The 17,012-nt window shown below is 36.9% G+C and overlaps 1 protein-coding gene and 1 long non-coding RNA gene across 20 annotated transcripts in view; one reads left to right on the top strand and one right to left on the bottom strand.

Annotated features, from left to right (window-relative positions):
* LOC115601484 overlaps positions 1 to 7,338 on the bottom strand; it is a 37,415-nt gene extending 30,077 nt beyond the window's left edge. Inside the window, exon 1 of the long non-coding RNA XR_003989364.1 lies at positions 7,219 to 7,338. This is a non-coding gene — a long non-coding RNA (uncharacterized LOC115601484). The remainder of the gene's footprint in view (positions 1 to 7,218) is intronic.
* ROBO2 (roundabout guidance receptor 2) overlaps positions 1 to 17,012 on the top strand; it is a 1,090,001-nt gene that overhangs the window by 362,600 nt on the left and 710,389 nt on the right. The window lies entirely within an intron of this gene.

Consider the following 17,012-nt stretch of genomic DNA (forward strand, 5'->3'; position numbering starts at 1 on the left):
AAGCCAGGTTCCAGCAGTTCTGTCATGAGTCCTGCAGAACTTGGTATTTTCCTGAAATCTCTAAGGGCTTGTGGCAATGTGAAAATCTATTCTTCCAGTAAATACCTATTCCTAATGATTACCGTGAACTTGAAAATGTGAGCTTTAAGGTGCAATACCTATGAAGAAAATAAGGCCACATTTACATATACTTTAATACTGGCAAGATTTATTGCAGTAATATCTAGGAGCTGGAGACAGTGAATTGCAGAATCTGAATGCTAATTCTTTATTGACTATCAAATACTGTCTATGACATCTTCTTATTTCAATTCCTATCTATACTTCAGGCTGGGTATTTCAGAGCTTGACCTTCATTAGCCCTCTCCTATTTTTACGTTGACTCAGCTTATCCTTAATCTTAAAATCCCTGTCAAAAAGGAAATGTATCCCTCTGCAAATTATTTACACCTTGATCTTGTTCCTGCAAAAACTTATGTGGGTCATGTCTAGTGTATGCTAGTGAAAAATCTGTCTGTGAATAATCAATTATTTCAATAGGGTTGCTGACAGGAAAATTAGCACTTATGTGTGTGTATGCAGAATTATGACCCTGATTTGGGAGCTTGTGTGAGCTCTAGATGTGCAGGCTTGAGGAAGAACCTTTCAAGAAGGATGGAACCATTCCAAGGAGACGGCTGTGAATCAGATCAATGATCCTTTTTCTCCCAGCTGAAAACTGTAGTTGCATATGCAGTGAAACACTTTTCTACAGTCTGTAAGATAGATTCTTGGCTTGCTAAATGGGAAATGCTGTGCTCCGGTGCATTTCAAGCCTCATAAGTGATGTGCAATGGTACCATACTGAAATGCCTTTTAAAAATCCAGTAAAAATAATTGATTTTTCATAGGCAGAGCTCCGTTTGTCATTGAGCTGGATTCCTCACAAACCCCTCAGAAATGCAGCATGCCAATAAAATACACAGAATGATTGCAAAACCACTATCAGTGCTGGTTGTGATGTTTATTTTGGCATCCTTATGTTGAAATGTTTCAGTTTTTTCCAAGACTGAAGTGCCAAGAAAGAATATAATCTTACTCTGTAGCTGCCCACTAAACACTTTCACATGGGTGAAATTCAAAACTTTAGTGAGCATCATTTTTTAATTATGACTCACCTACAAATAATTAAAAAGATGAAAACATCTTTCTAGGTGCATGTATGGTTATACTAATCCAATCTTATTGTAAGGTTTAATAATAGCATTTATATTTTTAAAGATAATCAGATTTAAGGTAAAGAAGTAATTGCACTTTCAGTGGTTTCAGCAAGATGTCTTTGCTTTGGATTTTGTGGTGATTTTAAAAAACTGTTTCATCTGTTACAGTGAGTAACAGAAGTTTTGTATATACTAAGGAATGAATGCATAGCAGATGAAAATTGGTGGAACTCCACTGAAACCAAGGGGGCTTTTCAAGCTCAAAAAATCAGACAGAACCAAAATTTTTCCCATTATTTTTATGGCTTTTTAAAATGGGCTTTCACATACAGCTCAGTTTTCCCTCTCCTTTTTCAGTAGCCCACATCAATTCACAGATGGTTGGCAGACATGCTTTAGAATAAAACCATGCTTTTTATTAAATAAGTGTGGCTATAATAATGGTATTCACTGTGATTTTACCACTGCATGCTTAAGTCTTACAGCCTGAACCAGTCAGCAATGAACACCCTTGCATGTCACTTTGCTTAGAGCCTTCCTGATTTTGGTGGCTCTCAAAACAGACGCATGGGATTCTGTTGTGCGGGCCCAGTTGTAAAATCAATGTCAAATATTAAAGCATCTTAGTAAAACAACTATTGTTTTCTGGATCGTGAGCATTCACGCTTAGTTGTTTAGTATCAAAATCTCTATTTTTCATTCATATGAAATACTTATCTCTATAGAGGGTACTAAAAGTGTGATCAAGGTGTCTGTTTTCTTTGTGGCTTGAATGGACTGGCACCAATTCAACATGATAAGCATTTATATTACGTTGGAATTTTTATAAATTTAAATCAGGAAAAGAACAGTTCAGTCCCATTACAGTACATTTATTATTTTTTAGATTTAGCAGTTACATGCCTGCTCTTTGGTACAGAAGAAATATTTTAGAGGGGGGTTTTGTTATTGCCAAGTTTGAATACTAGTTCTTTGTTCTCTTAAAAAAAAAAACCAACCCACCAAGAGAAGAATACTATTGAATTATTTAAGACAATGAAATGGATTTAATCTTAGCTGCAAAATAGATTGAAATATATGGTGACATTTATAAACTAAAGCCAGCGATACTTTTCTATCTGTTTTAAAATTAGCTGAAGTTAAGTAGATTACAGGCTCAGGTTTAACTCTGGATGTGGTGGGACCAGCTAAGTTGCAGGCATGAAATATGGCTGTAAACAGCAAAATCTCTGAGTAGAGTCAGAAAAATAAATGTAAGGGATAGAGTTTTGATTAGAGTTTTTTCATCTTAAATGCTAGATCGGATTTTTTTTTTTTATCAGAAATTGGTTTGGCACATAGTAGGGATTACTATTAGATTTCTAAAAAGCGATTAAAAAGCTATGATGCTAGAGCCAAATCCTGAGTTCAGTGATGTGATTAGTCCTTGCCGTATCTTGAGTCGAGGTGTGTCATATCTTGAGCTGTGTGTTACCCATGTAGTTACCCAGCATCCTCTTTTTCACCTGTTTAAGAGAGGGTAGCACTAGCGCACAGTTTAGCTTTCATTTCTTTCTGCCACAACTGGTTTGGGTTTGTTCTGAAATGCTGTGAAAGCTGAAGAACAAAAGCAGAGTTTGAGTCTAGGGAGAGCCCTAGGGTTTGTAAGATTTTAATCATCCATCTCACTATCATGTGTTCCAGTGAAAGAACACACAAATGGAATAGTGTTGAATAATGTCTACGATCAGCTGCCCTTTTCCAGCAGGAATTGACTTAATGTGTAGCAGGATGAATTTTCAACATAAAGCGAACAGTCATACTGACAATACAATTGTCATTCTATTTCATTCTTTTGTCCTTTTTTTTTTTGTTGACAGAAACACAAGGAAGAGAAGGTGGAGCATTTACTGAAAAATTACAGCTAGCAAAAGATAAATTAGTCAAGTTACAAAAGGATTTTGTATCCCACAAGACAGTCCTCCTCCTGCCTGGTTGTATTAATTACTTCCTTCATAAGGAATGCCAAACAATGACTATAAAACCAAAATCGGTCCCTCTATTTTGATTTGGATATAGCAATCCTAGCAGGATGTTATCAAACCTAACTTTTATTTGTAAAATCTGGCAGTTATTTCATATACTGCCAGTGTAGTACACAAACACAAGCAGGAATTACTGTTAGATATTAACTGTGTGCATTGAATGCTTCATTCATATTGAATGCATATGTTTAAGAGTCTCATGAGAAAAATCTCAGCGTATGCACAGAAATGACATGTGTTGCCACCACAGCTGCTACAGTATTTTCACACTTTAGTGTGCTGTCTCATGGCAATCAGGAAACTATTATTTTGTATAAGAAGGAAAGAAAGTTTGAAGTGGTTGGGTTTGTTAGCCCTGTGCACTTCGTAAAAAAACAAACCTGCACCCAAATCCCTGCAGTCTACCTCCAAAAAAAATCAGGCAGCTATGCATTCTTCACCGTCTGTCTCCCAGCATAACATTCCTTCTCACTTGACAAAAACACTGCCTTTGGCTTTTCATAAGAGTGGAGTGTACGATGTTGTGAAATCTAGGATCTAAATGATATGGAAGCAGATTTGCCAGTGCAGTGCCAAGTTAGCACGCTTAATGTGCATGCTTGGAATATGTTTTCACAAATAAACTTAAAAAAATGTCCAGGCAAAAGGTGCTTTAACTCTTTTCACAGTTGCAACTAGATGGCCTGATACCCCGAAGAATGACCAACACAATGATGTTCTGGAGATTCTTTTATCTGAAATGCATTAGAGTTAATGAATTAGTAGTTGCATATTTAGGTTTCAGAAGAATGAGCATCATGCCTGCATGTACCCATCAGTATTTTTTTATAGTATGCTTACAAAAATAAAATCTGTGTTGCTTTAGAATCTGATAGCAGGCTCTTTTCAAAGCCCAACACTCAGATCCAGTCATAAGAATCAAAACTAAGCCAATAATCTGAGGAATGGGATCCTCTCCATAAAGCAGCAACGAAATTTCCCTGCATTGCTTCTTTCTAGTATGGTGGGATCATAGCCGTTAATCTGTACATGGCAGCTTCCCAGGTAGGAAGCTATATGCACCTGTGCTCCCACCCCCATTCCCGAAGCATTGTGAGGGAGTTGGCACACAGATCCTGTTGTATGTGTGCAGCAGCCTTCCTGTCACTCTTCTCCCCAGTTAGAGCTGCTCCTGGTTGGAACCTGCTTTTCCTTCAGCGTCCAAGAGCACCCAGATAGGGTTTGGGATTTCCCTTGTAACGAGCATTGAATTTTCTGCGTGAATCTTGACAAAGTCTGCCTTGTATTCTACTCATGAAGCATCAATAAACCATGCTTAGATCAAGGGGGTCTGCAACTGCTCACACAGTTAGTGAGCATGCTGTGGTGCAGCTATTGGTGTGCACTATAAAAGGCATGAAATGTGGCATGTAAGAGTTAAAAAGGAATGGAAAACCATCACTGCCTCTGGGTAGACAGAAGACAAGTTACAAACAACATATTTTTACCCAGAAGAAAGTAGCAGATGTTCCTGGGACAGCACAGAGAGCGTCTGGAGTGCCTGTAGTGATAGTATAGGTTCTGCAGTTCTGACTTTATTTTAGGTGGTTTAGTATAAGGAGTTAAAATCTTGGCATGACTTTCATCAATGAAAAACATATAAAGCTGCATTTTTAACGAGCTAACTTTAAAGAAAAGGTTGCAAAGTTTTAGGGTTTTTCTATGAAATGTTTGGAATATGCTGTTTTTCATCTCCAGACCCTTCTATCTGTAACAACAAATGCCTCCGTTACCAAAATGGAAATACCAGAACAGAAAGCCTAGAGGGTTTGTGGTTTTCAGATTTTGTGCGAAAGTGTGTACCCACCATCAACTAACAGAATATTGGGACCATTTCTTAGTTCTTTTCCTGTATTGTTTAAAGGCACAGAGCTTGATCCACCACTGCATTGTTTCAGTGTTGTCACTCCACTGAAAATACAAGGGTGATGTGTGGGTGTTGGCAAGAGTGAGTCAGCTCTGTGCACCTGAAGTTGGACATTGCTTTGCCCTCCAGTGTCAGAGCTGCTCTGAGCTGCGGCTGTATTTGGGTTTCCCAAGAGGCACAGTGTGGCTAAGAAGTAGTCAAACCAGCAAGGGCATGCTGAACCCAACAGACCACTGCCAACCCCAAAGCACAGCTCCTCAGGGCTTGGGCTGCCTCCTCCTCCTGCAGGAATGAGGTGCTCCATCAGCCTCAGCCAGGCAGTCTGGAGTCAGAGAAGGGAAGGCAGCTATGCTGGCACGGTTATTACCCTGCAGGACCAGTAAAAATGTATGTGATTGAGAAATAGATACTGCTCCCTGTATGTATGGGAAACTCCTAACGCTGGTTGAATGTGAACAAAGAGCAGTTTACCAAGGAATAGTGAAGAAGAATAGCATAGGATGGAGTGATATAGACGATATCTAACGTGGCTGTGTTGTATCATCTGACTTCTTGTAACCTTGTTCGAATGTCCTTTGTCTTCATCTATCCAGTACAGCATTATTACTGTGATACTGTATGATTAAACCAACAAAAACTTTAATTAAAGAATAAGTAACCCACTGATCATTTCATCCATTACAGTGCTACTAGATTTAGCAGGTATAAGCATCCTATTACTGCTGCTGCTGCTGCTTCTTCTTAGAATTTTTCCTAAAAAATATTATCAGGAAAAAATGTTTTCCATCTAAATTGCACCATGACAGTTTTTGTTTGGTAAATTCACATCCATAGCAACTATGTACTGAGTTAGTAACCAATTATGTGAAATCATGTAAAATCATTGGACTATTGGCAAAACTCAACCAACTGCTTTTAAGTTTTGGTATTTCTATTCCACTAGCTTGTAAACATACAGTAGAATTGCTTTTGTGACTATAGCACAGGAATCACTGATGATTTATTGAGGAGAAGCTTATTATTAGTCTTATCAAGATGACAACTTCATTAATTATCCAGTGGTTTTGTTGATCATTTCATTTCTTCATATGAATAATTTAGAACTTTGAGACATACAGTAATTTTCGTGAAAGGGCTTCATATTGGTCAGCTTGTCAGGTGCATGTAGAAGACTTAAATCCCAAATGAAATATCTAGTGTCCTTTGTAATCTCATTGTAGTTAATTGAACCACTGTTGCTTCCACCATTTCTAATCCTCCTGTAACAGTCTAAAATAAATTACCAAAACAAAATGTCTTATCATCAGAAGCAACATTTTAATTAGTTTTAGATTTTATTTCATTACTACTAAATTTTTATGACACGAATAATGTTTCCATATGCTATTTCCTATCTATTCCTTATGGCAAAGCAAGTTGAAGAATTAAGAGCAAGAAACTAACGGACAAGTAATAGATGAGATAATAAAGTGTTAACTGTTGGAAAGTAGGTCTATATCCGCAGTCCTTAAAAAAGAAACAGAAACAAGTCCAATATAATTTTATTACTATTTCTATGATATGGGATTGCTGAGGACCAATCCTAAATGAGTTATCAAACATGAGATACAGTTTTGAGTTACTGCCTTTGAACAGCATTAATATGTGTCTGTTGAGGGTTTTTTTTGTGTTGGGTACTGATATGTTCCTCATTACCACAGCATCTGATGATGGAGACACCAGTACATTTAAATACATCTCTATCTTTCCAATACCTGTCTTTGAAGCATATTCTCTCTGTTTTATTTTTTTAATGAGGGATAGTGCGCCTTAGTGCCATCTTACAGACCCAGAACTGAGGTTTTGTCTTTCTAAATTTGCAGTGTATTTATGACCACAGATTGTTTTCAAAAGCTGATAAACAGAAACCGAATTTTCCAAATATGCCTCTTTTAGCCAAATTAAGCACAATAAATATTTAGCCTAGGAAACAATGAAATGCACCCAGACTGTCCATCCAGAATATAAATTAATATTCACATGCTAAGCATACAAATTGAATGTTTTCCACAAAACTGTTCCTTAACCAGTTGTAATGCTGATAGAGTACCTGAAATAGTTTGTCTCCAATTGACCAGCTTCTTCATGTTAAAGTCCTGCATTATTTCTCTGTGTGGGAGCAGGCAGACAAGTTTTATGGTGAATATCTTTTAACTAGTAGGGGAAAGATTTTCAAACATTAAAAGTAAGAAGCAAAAAGTTACAATACAAAAATCAGACAATTTTCTTTTAAGACTGAAAATTTGTATTTCTATGGAAATGGGTAAAAAATGTGGTAGTGGGATTAAGTCATTTAAATGCAACTTCCAGAAATAGTGGTTAAAAAAAATTGCTGTATGTTACAATCACCTATGATATCACAGGTGGAGAAGGGCATGCTCAAGACTTTACTGGCTTTGAGCTGTGGGACTCTGGACTTGGTTGCCTTCGCATGCAAGGACACATTGATTTCTCTCATGCTGTATGCCCAGATTCTCTCTCAGACAATTAAGTCTCTTTTGAAAGAGATCAGTACTTTAAAGGACACCCCAGAAACACATACATACTTTGCATCTTTGAAGTCAGTAGATCATTCCTCAAGTTGTTCTAGATGATTAGTGGAACACCATTCAAATACTTCAGAGGGACTTTGCTATTAGATTTCTAGTTGCCATTTTCGCCAGTGTCCTTTTGATACCAATCTTCATCAGACACTAATGACCTCTGGATCTGTCTGTTTTAGGAAAATGCCAAATTACTTCATATTATTCAAATCTGAGGTAAGGGTAGGGCCCCAAACGTATCACCTATATAGAGAGGGAAGGTAAACCTTGCTTACCTACACCCAGACTGATTGATACATATGCGGAGCAGATCAGCAAGTCCAGTAGCCAAACCCAGCCAAGTATACATTCCTGATTAGGAGCAACAGATAATGTTCACATAACATTTCTTAAAGTAGCACTTTTCTGCACAGATCTTCTATACTATTATGATAGTATATCATATATATATATCATACTACTCAGGGGAGAGTTAGCCTTCACTTAATAGAACTCTGGGCACACCCTGTTGGTTCACATCACCTGTGATTTTCATAGGAATCATAATTAAGCCTTTGTGCCTTGGATCTTTATGCATGTCAGTGGGATTGTAACTTGTACCAAGCTCAACTCACCTCCAGAAGTAAATAAATACAAAGCTCTAGTAGCTCAGTGTGCTCAATTCAGTAAATATTTTTTGTATTGAGAATATTGATTGACTGGTGAAACTTATGTGGTCAGATCAATTTGTTCCCTGGGAGAGAGACTTCGGAATTTGAATTTGCCTTTTCACTTCCTGAAAGATCTGACAGTGTATTTAATGTTTTGCCCTTTAACGCTTTGTTCTTTTTCTTACAAAACCTGTGCTGCCAGGGTCACCTACCAATTTATTCTCTCTGATACGTAGCTTATGTGAATAGTACTTGGAGGTGCATGGAAAAACATGCCTATTGGCCTTGTCTTTTCCTTTCAGGTGACGAATGGTTCAAAATGCTTTCACTCCTACCCTAACAAAAAAGTCTGGTGCCTTTAGTAATGCCTTTCATTGTTCAGCCAAGCAGTCTGATGACAATCATTATCCTTCCTCTTGCTTCATCAGCCACTAACACTTGGATCACAGGAAAGCCACTGCTGTCCCTCTTAAAGAATGCACTGCAGCTGTGCCATTGTTCTAGGGTGGGAATTCATCATTAGTTTTCCAGGTGCTAATTAATTTAATCTTTAATGTCATAGTACATATGCGGAGGAGTGTTAGGGTATTTGTTGATAAAAACTTCAAGCAAGATAAGGTGCAAAAGAAAATGGGTTCTACCAGTGTGAAATATGTTATATCCTGTTACATACATGATTTAGTACACCTGTAGGGATGTTACAAATGTGATGTGTGACTTCATACAATAATTTCCCCAATATGAGATTCAAAATCATTCTTTCCAAATTTACAGAAATACAGCAAACCCATACTTTACTTTTTAGTTTTAGACTTCAGTGAACTTTAACTTTTTGCTAATGTGCACAACACCTTATATTGTTCATGAGATTGGAGAAGCAGCAGAACTATACCCATCTTGGCATACTGTGCACACAGGACGATTTGTTTACAAGTAAATGCAGCTTTCCTGCATCTTTTTTTAATGGAAAAGAGATTACATATGTTAATGAAAAAGAGATTAAAACTTTTCAATTATGGACTTCAGATACTGTTTCAATTGCAAACTCTCATACCGCCTTTGTTTCCAGATGATTTTTGTTTTTCTAATGGAATTCTGGAGATGCAGCCAGATACTAGGAGCCATGCAATTTAGTTGATCAAGATTAGGTAATGAATAAACAAAGAAATAATCAAAGCAAACTGTTTACAAACAGAAGAAAAACACTGATTATGAAAAGTCAAAACTATATTTAGTGAAGTAAATGTTTCACTTCAATAATGTCCAATGATTTCTTAATTTTGATATTTAAAACATTTTAGCTGTAAATGAGAATTCAAGAGAAAACTGAAAAATGTATTATCCAACTAAAAATAGATAAAAAGGCTAAAAAGAAAAATAATTTGGGCCTAAAAATTCTGAAAATAATAAAAAAAAAATCAGGAAATAAATTATATAAACCTGAAGTATTTTGGTATTTCCAAATATAAATGTTTTAATTAAAAACACAAAACCACAGCAACCTAAGTATATGTAAAAAAGTGTTTTCTATTTGTAATCAACTAAAAAAGAAAAAAAAACCTCATCAAATTCTTTCATTTGACCCTTTATACACTATAAGAACAACAGAACTTACTTTTAAAGTGACTGCCACAAGCTAGAGGAAAATTATTCCATTCCATATTACGGGACACCTCCTTTGTAGTTCTCAGTACAGGAGGTATGGATACTTCAGCCACTCAGCCAAATTGATATCCTTACTAAGGCAGCAGTAACTCGAGCTGCAGTCATTCAAAATCCTCATAGTACTAAGGTAGCACTGGACAGCTGTGATAAAGTAAATTGTTGGTATGCAAGTTCAAAGATGGCCTGCAAGTAGAGCTACCTAGCAGAACTGGGCCGAAATACTAAGGCTATCGTTTTGTCAAATCGAATTAGGACTATTTTGCATAACTTGAAAGCATGGTGGCCTTGAGTCATGCCACATGGGCTGGAGTTGCATGTCAGGAACGGTATGACAAACCAACAGGTACCAACACAAGACATCTGGAAGTGTGGGGAGTGGTTGGGAAAGAGGTGTTTGTTCTACACAGTCTTAATAAATTAATTATGTGAACCATAGAAAGTGATCCTGGAAAGCTGCCAATTGTCTGCCCTTCTCCATGTGCCTTATCCCTGATTTCCTTCCACAAGCTCTCTTCACTCCTTTCCATCTATTCTTCATTCCTGAATGCAGGACCTTGGACTTCATTGCACTCCATAGTGCATCTCCTTCTCCCTTCACGTGTGGCTGGTGTCCCTCTTCTGCTCCACCTAGCCAACTTCCTCATTGTCTTTGTTTTCTCATGTCAAAAGTTTGATATGCCGCAGGGATGACTCCCTGTACACTGCTTTTATCTGAATGTTTGTAGAGGAAAAAAAGCAGTCCTTGACTGTAAATCATTACCATGGTTCTTTCTTCAAGAGAACTTCCTTTGTTGCCTATTACTGATTGTAACGTAGTGTCTAGAGTTGAGCACTAATCCTGAAAAGTTATTTGCTTGCTTGGCTACTAGCCCCAGTGATCCCATTGACTCAAATAGCAGTTTCGCATGATTAAGAATAGTGGAATTTGGCATTTCATCTTTGTCTGTTAAATACAATAGATAGTCCTTCTAGTTGTACAACAGTTTCAGGAAGCCATCAGAGGAAAAATACCTAACAGCAACCATTTCTGATCTACCAGTTTTAAAAAAGTAAATAAAATTTATTCCCGTCTAGGCCTGATTAAACTTCAATTGCAGCTTGTCCTGACCAGAAGATAAATGGCCTGTGGAGTCTGGATTTTTGCCTATTTGAAAAAGCTTGTGTGTGTGTGAATATGTGTGTGTGTAGAAATATGATTTATGAAAGTATTGATTTTTTTGTTAAATAATGAATGAGATGTCCTACCACAAAATTATTTATCAAACTTTTTTGTCATATAATTAAATTGTCACATAATGGATTGCAGCCATATAGATTCATTAAATATTAAAACCTACATATGACACAGTTCACTTTTCCTTTGGCTAACAACACGTTTCCTCTGTTATTTTCCATTAAAGTCAACACTAGCTGTTCTTCAACCTTATCATACAAGTTTCAGTATCTGTTTTCTAAGGTTAGAAAATGGCAAGCAAAGCTGTGAGGTTTATAAGTTCACTTATTTTCAGTTTGGAAGCTAATTCTTCTTGGTGGTCCTAAGTCTGCTCAGTAAACTTTCATTGTAGTAGCTAATGGAGCTTTTTGCCATGGAGACGGTTATTTCATCAGTTGTCTCCAGGTGTGAAATGAGTGAGTCTGCTGAACTGTAATAGAGTTTTTAGAGCCAGATCCGAGTTCTTATTTTGGAGAGAAGTATTTATTGAAGTCTGGGTGTGACTAAATTCTCAGCCTGTAAGCAAGGAGCAAGAAAAGAACTCGAGAGAAATATTTTCTCTCACAGTACAGTATTTGAATAATAGAAGGTGAAGAGGAAAAACACAATCACTACCATCTTACATGGATCTCAATGGAATTTAAAATCTATTAAAATAGAAATATTTTAATCTATGCTGGAAGAGAAGTATGTAGATGAACTGTCAAGTTACAGTAACTAGAAATTGTGTTTGAGAGAGAGAAGAGGAAGTTGATCTGATATCAAACATAATTGCATCCAATGAAAGGCACTAAGACTCCTTTCAAGAATGAGTTCTTATTCAAAACAGGACTGAAGAAGCACTAACTGAAGAGGATGCTTTGAGAATATTTTCTTTGCAGATACAAAGTATAATACATTACTGCACTTGAGTGCAGTAAAGGTAACCCTAGTGATCTTCCAACTGGCAATATTGCTGACTCTTCAGTAATGGTTCTGAATAATCATTAATAAAAAAACCCAAACCAACACCCAAAACAGAAAAAAAGAAACCTCATGCTAGACATTATTTAATAAGAAGTCCTACTCTAGATATTTTGCAATAATAAAGACATTATCTGTTGTGGGGGAGTACTGCACTGCACTGTCCAACTGTAGTCATTATGTTGAGGTCATATTTCTGTGTGCTGCTTGTTCAGGGCTGCATGATATGAGAATTAAAAACACAGCTTTCTTCTCCTCCACAAAACATATTTTGTGATGTTTCCATTTTCTGAAGCCTTGATGCCACACTATAGCCTCATTTTTATTTTTCCACATAATAAATTTTACAAGCAGTCTGATTATTGCATTCCCAATATTGCTTCATTTTCTGCTGCCCTCAAAGTTCATTATCATTTATGAGATTGTAACGTGAACTTTAATTATAGGAGTAACCAGAGTCTCACTAGGGATTTAAAACAAACTAATTTTGCACTCTACCTTTAGGGAAAGGAGCATGACCAAACTTCAATATACATTGTGGAGTAGAAAATGTATACAGTAAAGCTAACTATATCTAAGTGTCTTGGGTGGGATTCCTCTTGCCTAGATCTACAAGTCTACAACCTGGATGTCTGTGTCTGAGCTAGTTACCTAAAGTTCACTTCTAGTCAGCAGTAGTAAATAGGCATTTCCAGAAGCACAAGGTCAATTTACTTGCCCCCTTTTAAATGCCTCAATTTATTTTAAAGGAAGTATAGACTACTATGTACAGAAAAGCATTTTGTGATAATGGATAACAGTTTCCTCTATATCATCCATATCAGGAGTTGTGGGAAACACTGGGCATTGACCCAGTGAGGCAATTGTTATGCTGATGTTTTAGATGTGTCTGTACATCACTTGTTAAGTGCTGGACACTGCAAGATGATACCCCAATACTCTCTTTGCATACCTAACAAACTAGTTGTATAGAGAAGATCCTTTACCTGGCATGCATGCAAATATGAGCATAGGAGCATGCAGGTACAGATACACCCAATGAAAAATTAGATCAGAACAGCATTGTCCTAGACCAAACACACATGCCTTATGGTTTCATTGTAGGTCTGCAGTCTTAGCCAAAATAAAACCAGTTTTAGAATAGGAGGCTGAAGCAGGCATGACAATCCAGGCAGGGATATAGTCCATCTCGTATCGCTTTGGTGAAAAATCTAACCATTTGATAAATGACAATTTAAAGTCCCAAGCTCAAAATATAGGGAATTACTAGACTATGCAAATGTTGGGGGAGAGAAGAGGGAAGGGGAAGTGGGGGGGGGTCTCTGGAAATCCAGGACAGACTTTTCATGACTTCCCATGATTCTACCTGAAGGGTTATAAAAGTAGCAATTGTCCCAAGAATAGAAATCCTGTGCTTTTGTAGGGGTTTATATTTTGAATGTCTACAGTGTAGGTCATGGAAAGGCCAGTATTTTGTGGCCAAAGTTAGAGTTCACAAGGTTTTTTCTTAACAGTAACAGTGAAATCCATATCACCTTCTTCCTTCATCTGTTTTGTTGAATGTGTTTTATTGTTTTCTATAAGAAAGTGACTATTATGTATAGGCCAGTGTCAGAGTATAAGGATAACATTCACTGTAGTCTTATAATGCACAGAAACAGAATGCAAAAAACCCTAAATATTCTGGTATTTCAAATCTGTACTTTGCTCTTACATATTCCTCAGCTTACTTTACTTACTTCATTACTTACTTCAAGTAAGTGGCCTTATTGAGAAGTAGGACATCTGTTTTCCAATTTTCTTTGCGTTCCTTTTTTCTTCTAGTGCTTGAATGCTTGTGTTCTACATGACCTATTCTCAGTAAGCTTTTGGAAAATCTTGAATCAAGGCTGACAGTTTTCCAGTAAATGACTATTCAGATGAGATATAGTCAGTCTTAAATATGAAAGGCTAACATTTTTCAGAAAGATTTCATAGTTCTCTTTCTTACCAGTCAGCAGTTTGGAGGATATTGCTGCTGCCCATCCTGGTGTGACTACAAAAGTCTTATGTGTATTTTATTATCTCCCTCTCTTTTTTTGGTGTCAGCTAATATTCACAACCACACACCAGAGCAGATTCCCATACATGAGAACTGTAGGAAATTACTTCAGCTTCTAGATGTGAACGTTTTTGCCTGTATCTTTCGTGGTGGCTAGTTCTTTCCTTGCGAAATAACTGCACAGAAATGGACATACTACTTGAAGAAATAAAAAATTCTCCTTCATCATAATTCTTTCCTTAGTCTTTTCAGATGAAGATTTTTTTCCTAACTATTTCCATTTCTAGTCTTCTAACATTGCAATTTCTTCTCACCTCAAGTCCCTCTAACTTCTGATCTAGTCTACACTACCCTCAAAATACTGCTGGATATTTTTCCTACTTTTGCAGTGGCTCGTATTTTATGAAAGGATCACTAGTGCCTGCAGCAACTTTTCTCCTATATAGTATACAGTTATGCAGAATAAGAAGCACATGCTGAGATTTATATGCCACCACAGGTGAAATTTGAATTTTCTGGGATGAGTGTCCTGGAGAATGAAGTCATTAGAGGAGGTATGGTATGACCAGAAGCTTAATTAAGGCAGTACGTCAAAGGCTGCAGGAGGAGTTAAAAAACATACTGAAGGGTCACCTCCCCCTTGTCTCGATGCCCTAAGGAGAGTGGTGCTGGGCCTGCTGCAGACATTGGAAGGGAGAAGGGGCAGGCTGAGGCCATGGGGTTGGAGCAGCCCTGCTGCCTTCAAACCAATGTGTGGCCAGAGCGCAGCTTTCCTTCAGCCTGCCTTGAGTGGAAGTATGTTCCTCAAGCTGTTTGCTGGTGGGTTTCCTTGCAGTGCCTGTGAAAAACAGTGCTTCCGGCCTCATGGCAAAGCAGCCAAGCTGTTGAACTGTGACCTTCAATTAGCAAATGCTCTTCCAGAAAACCAGGATGAGAAATGGGGCTAAAGAAGCATTATAATCTCTTGTGGGGCCTTTTAAGAGTAAATGATTTTTTCCAATTAATACTCAGGACACTGATGTATGGACCATGTTCTCAACTTTTAATTTACTATTTAATTTTAATCTTGGTTTGTTTCTGTTGTCTGAAAATAGCCTGCTTCAAAATAAAATGTGTTTGGAGTATATATTGCATGATATTGTACTGCCAGCTGTTCCTTTGCTAAATGAATGTTAGAATTGACTTTTTGATATGTTTACTGCTAAATCATTAAATATCCCACTTCGCCTATTAGATACCTGGCAAGCATGGTATTACATAAATGTAAATAGACAAGATTATTTTCCATTCCCATTTGAGTTTGAAGCCAGTCTGCATCTATTGCTTCACTGAAGTTGCTGTAGTAGGTGATGGGGTAGACATTTTTATCCTTTTTGTTTTTTGCTGTTGGATTTCTTTATCCTGTCACTTTCAATTGATGCTCAGTAGTGTGAAATACATAACCACCAAGTCTTGATACATCAGAAAAAATCCAAAGCCAGAATTGCAGAGGGAGTAAATGATTAACATTCTTGCATCTGTTGGATACACTTCATACTTCCTTTTTTAATTTTTTTTAATGTTACAGTATGCTGATAAGTATGGTTTTGGAGATATTCTTTGTATGCTGCTTGTTATCTAGTGATACTAAATGATGTGGAACAAACATTTATTATAATATACACATGTAAGAGTTACTCTAGAAGGTTTCCTAGACTACATTTTTTTTACCTCTGGCTTATTGTTTGAGAAATGGTGGAAAAACATATGGACGTGTATCAGTATGTGCATGGGTAATTTCAAGTGTTGCTTCACACTTCAAGTGTGAGTCAATCTATTATGCAAAATAAAAAAAAAAAAAAAAACAGAAAAAGACATGTTTGATGAGGCCAGAAACGCCAGTGGGAGAATAGTGATATTAATCCTTCTCTTTTTTTAAATTTTAATTTTAAGAGAACACACACACACACACACAAAATAATCTATGAAAGATAATCTTATCCAGAAAATCTTGGGTGTATAAGAGCAAGATTCATTTAAGATATATAATTCTACAACATTTTCAAAAGTAATATGAGAAACCAAAAATCTTGAGTACTTAAATACCATTTAAATAGCATCAGTATCATTCATACATACTTTTCACAACCCCCCAAGTCCCATATCCTCATATTAGCTCTTAATTAAAACTGGTAAAACAACATATACTGCATTCAGACAAATATAACAAGCAAACTTTGGTTTTGGTGAAAAGAGAGAGTTTTGCATGTGGGAGCTATTGGATAAAGGTATTCAAGCTACACTTCTAGGGCTTCTTTTTATTTTTGTGCTTCAGTTACTAGATGTCAAACTTCAGCTACCACAAGCATGATTTCCAGGTGTCTCAACAACCAATAGAAACTTAAAATACAGGAGTGTAAGACTGTATTCTGTAACCTGCAGATTTTTGTACTATTTCTCTGGTGTCCTCCCCTTTCTTATATTTTTAGTTCATTTTTAGAGCCGTTTTGGTTATAAACAGTTTATTAGATGCCATAATGATTTCTGACTTAATAAGTAACAGGATAGAAACCTGCCTAAATCCTCACATTGAAGTGGAGGTAGGTAGAAGGCACTCAGTCCATTGTTTTCCCAGTGAGAAGATTCTATTTTTGCTGTGGACATACCAGCACGGGATCTGGACTGTTGCCTTCTGAGCAGGCTTCTACTTTCTGATTTAAAAGTTTAGCAAAATAGTAAATCATAGAGATAATTAGAGTATGTGTGTTGCTTTGAGTTTTGTGTAAGAAG

The sequence above is a fragment of the Strigops habroptila genome, chromosome 2 (assembly GCF_004027225.2).
Source record: "Strigops habroptila isolate Jane chromosome 2, bStrHab1.2.pri, whole genome shotgun sequence".
NCBI lineage: Eukaryota > Metazoa > Chordata > Aves > Psittaciformes > Psittacidae > Strigops > Strigops habroptila.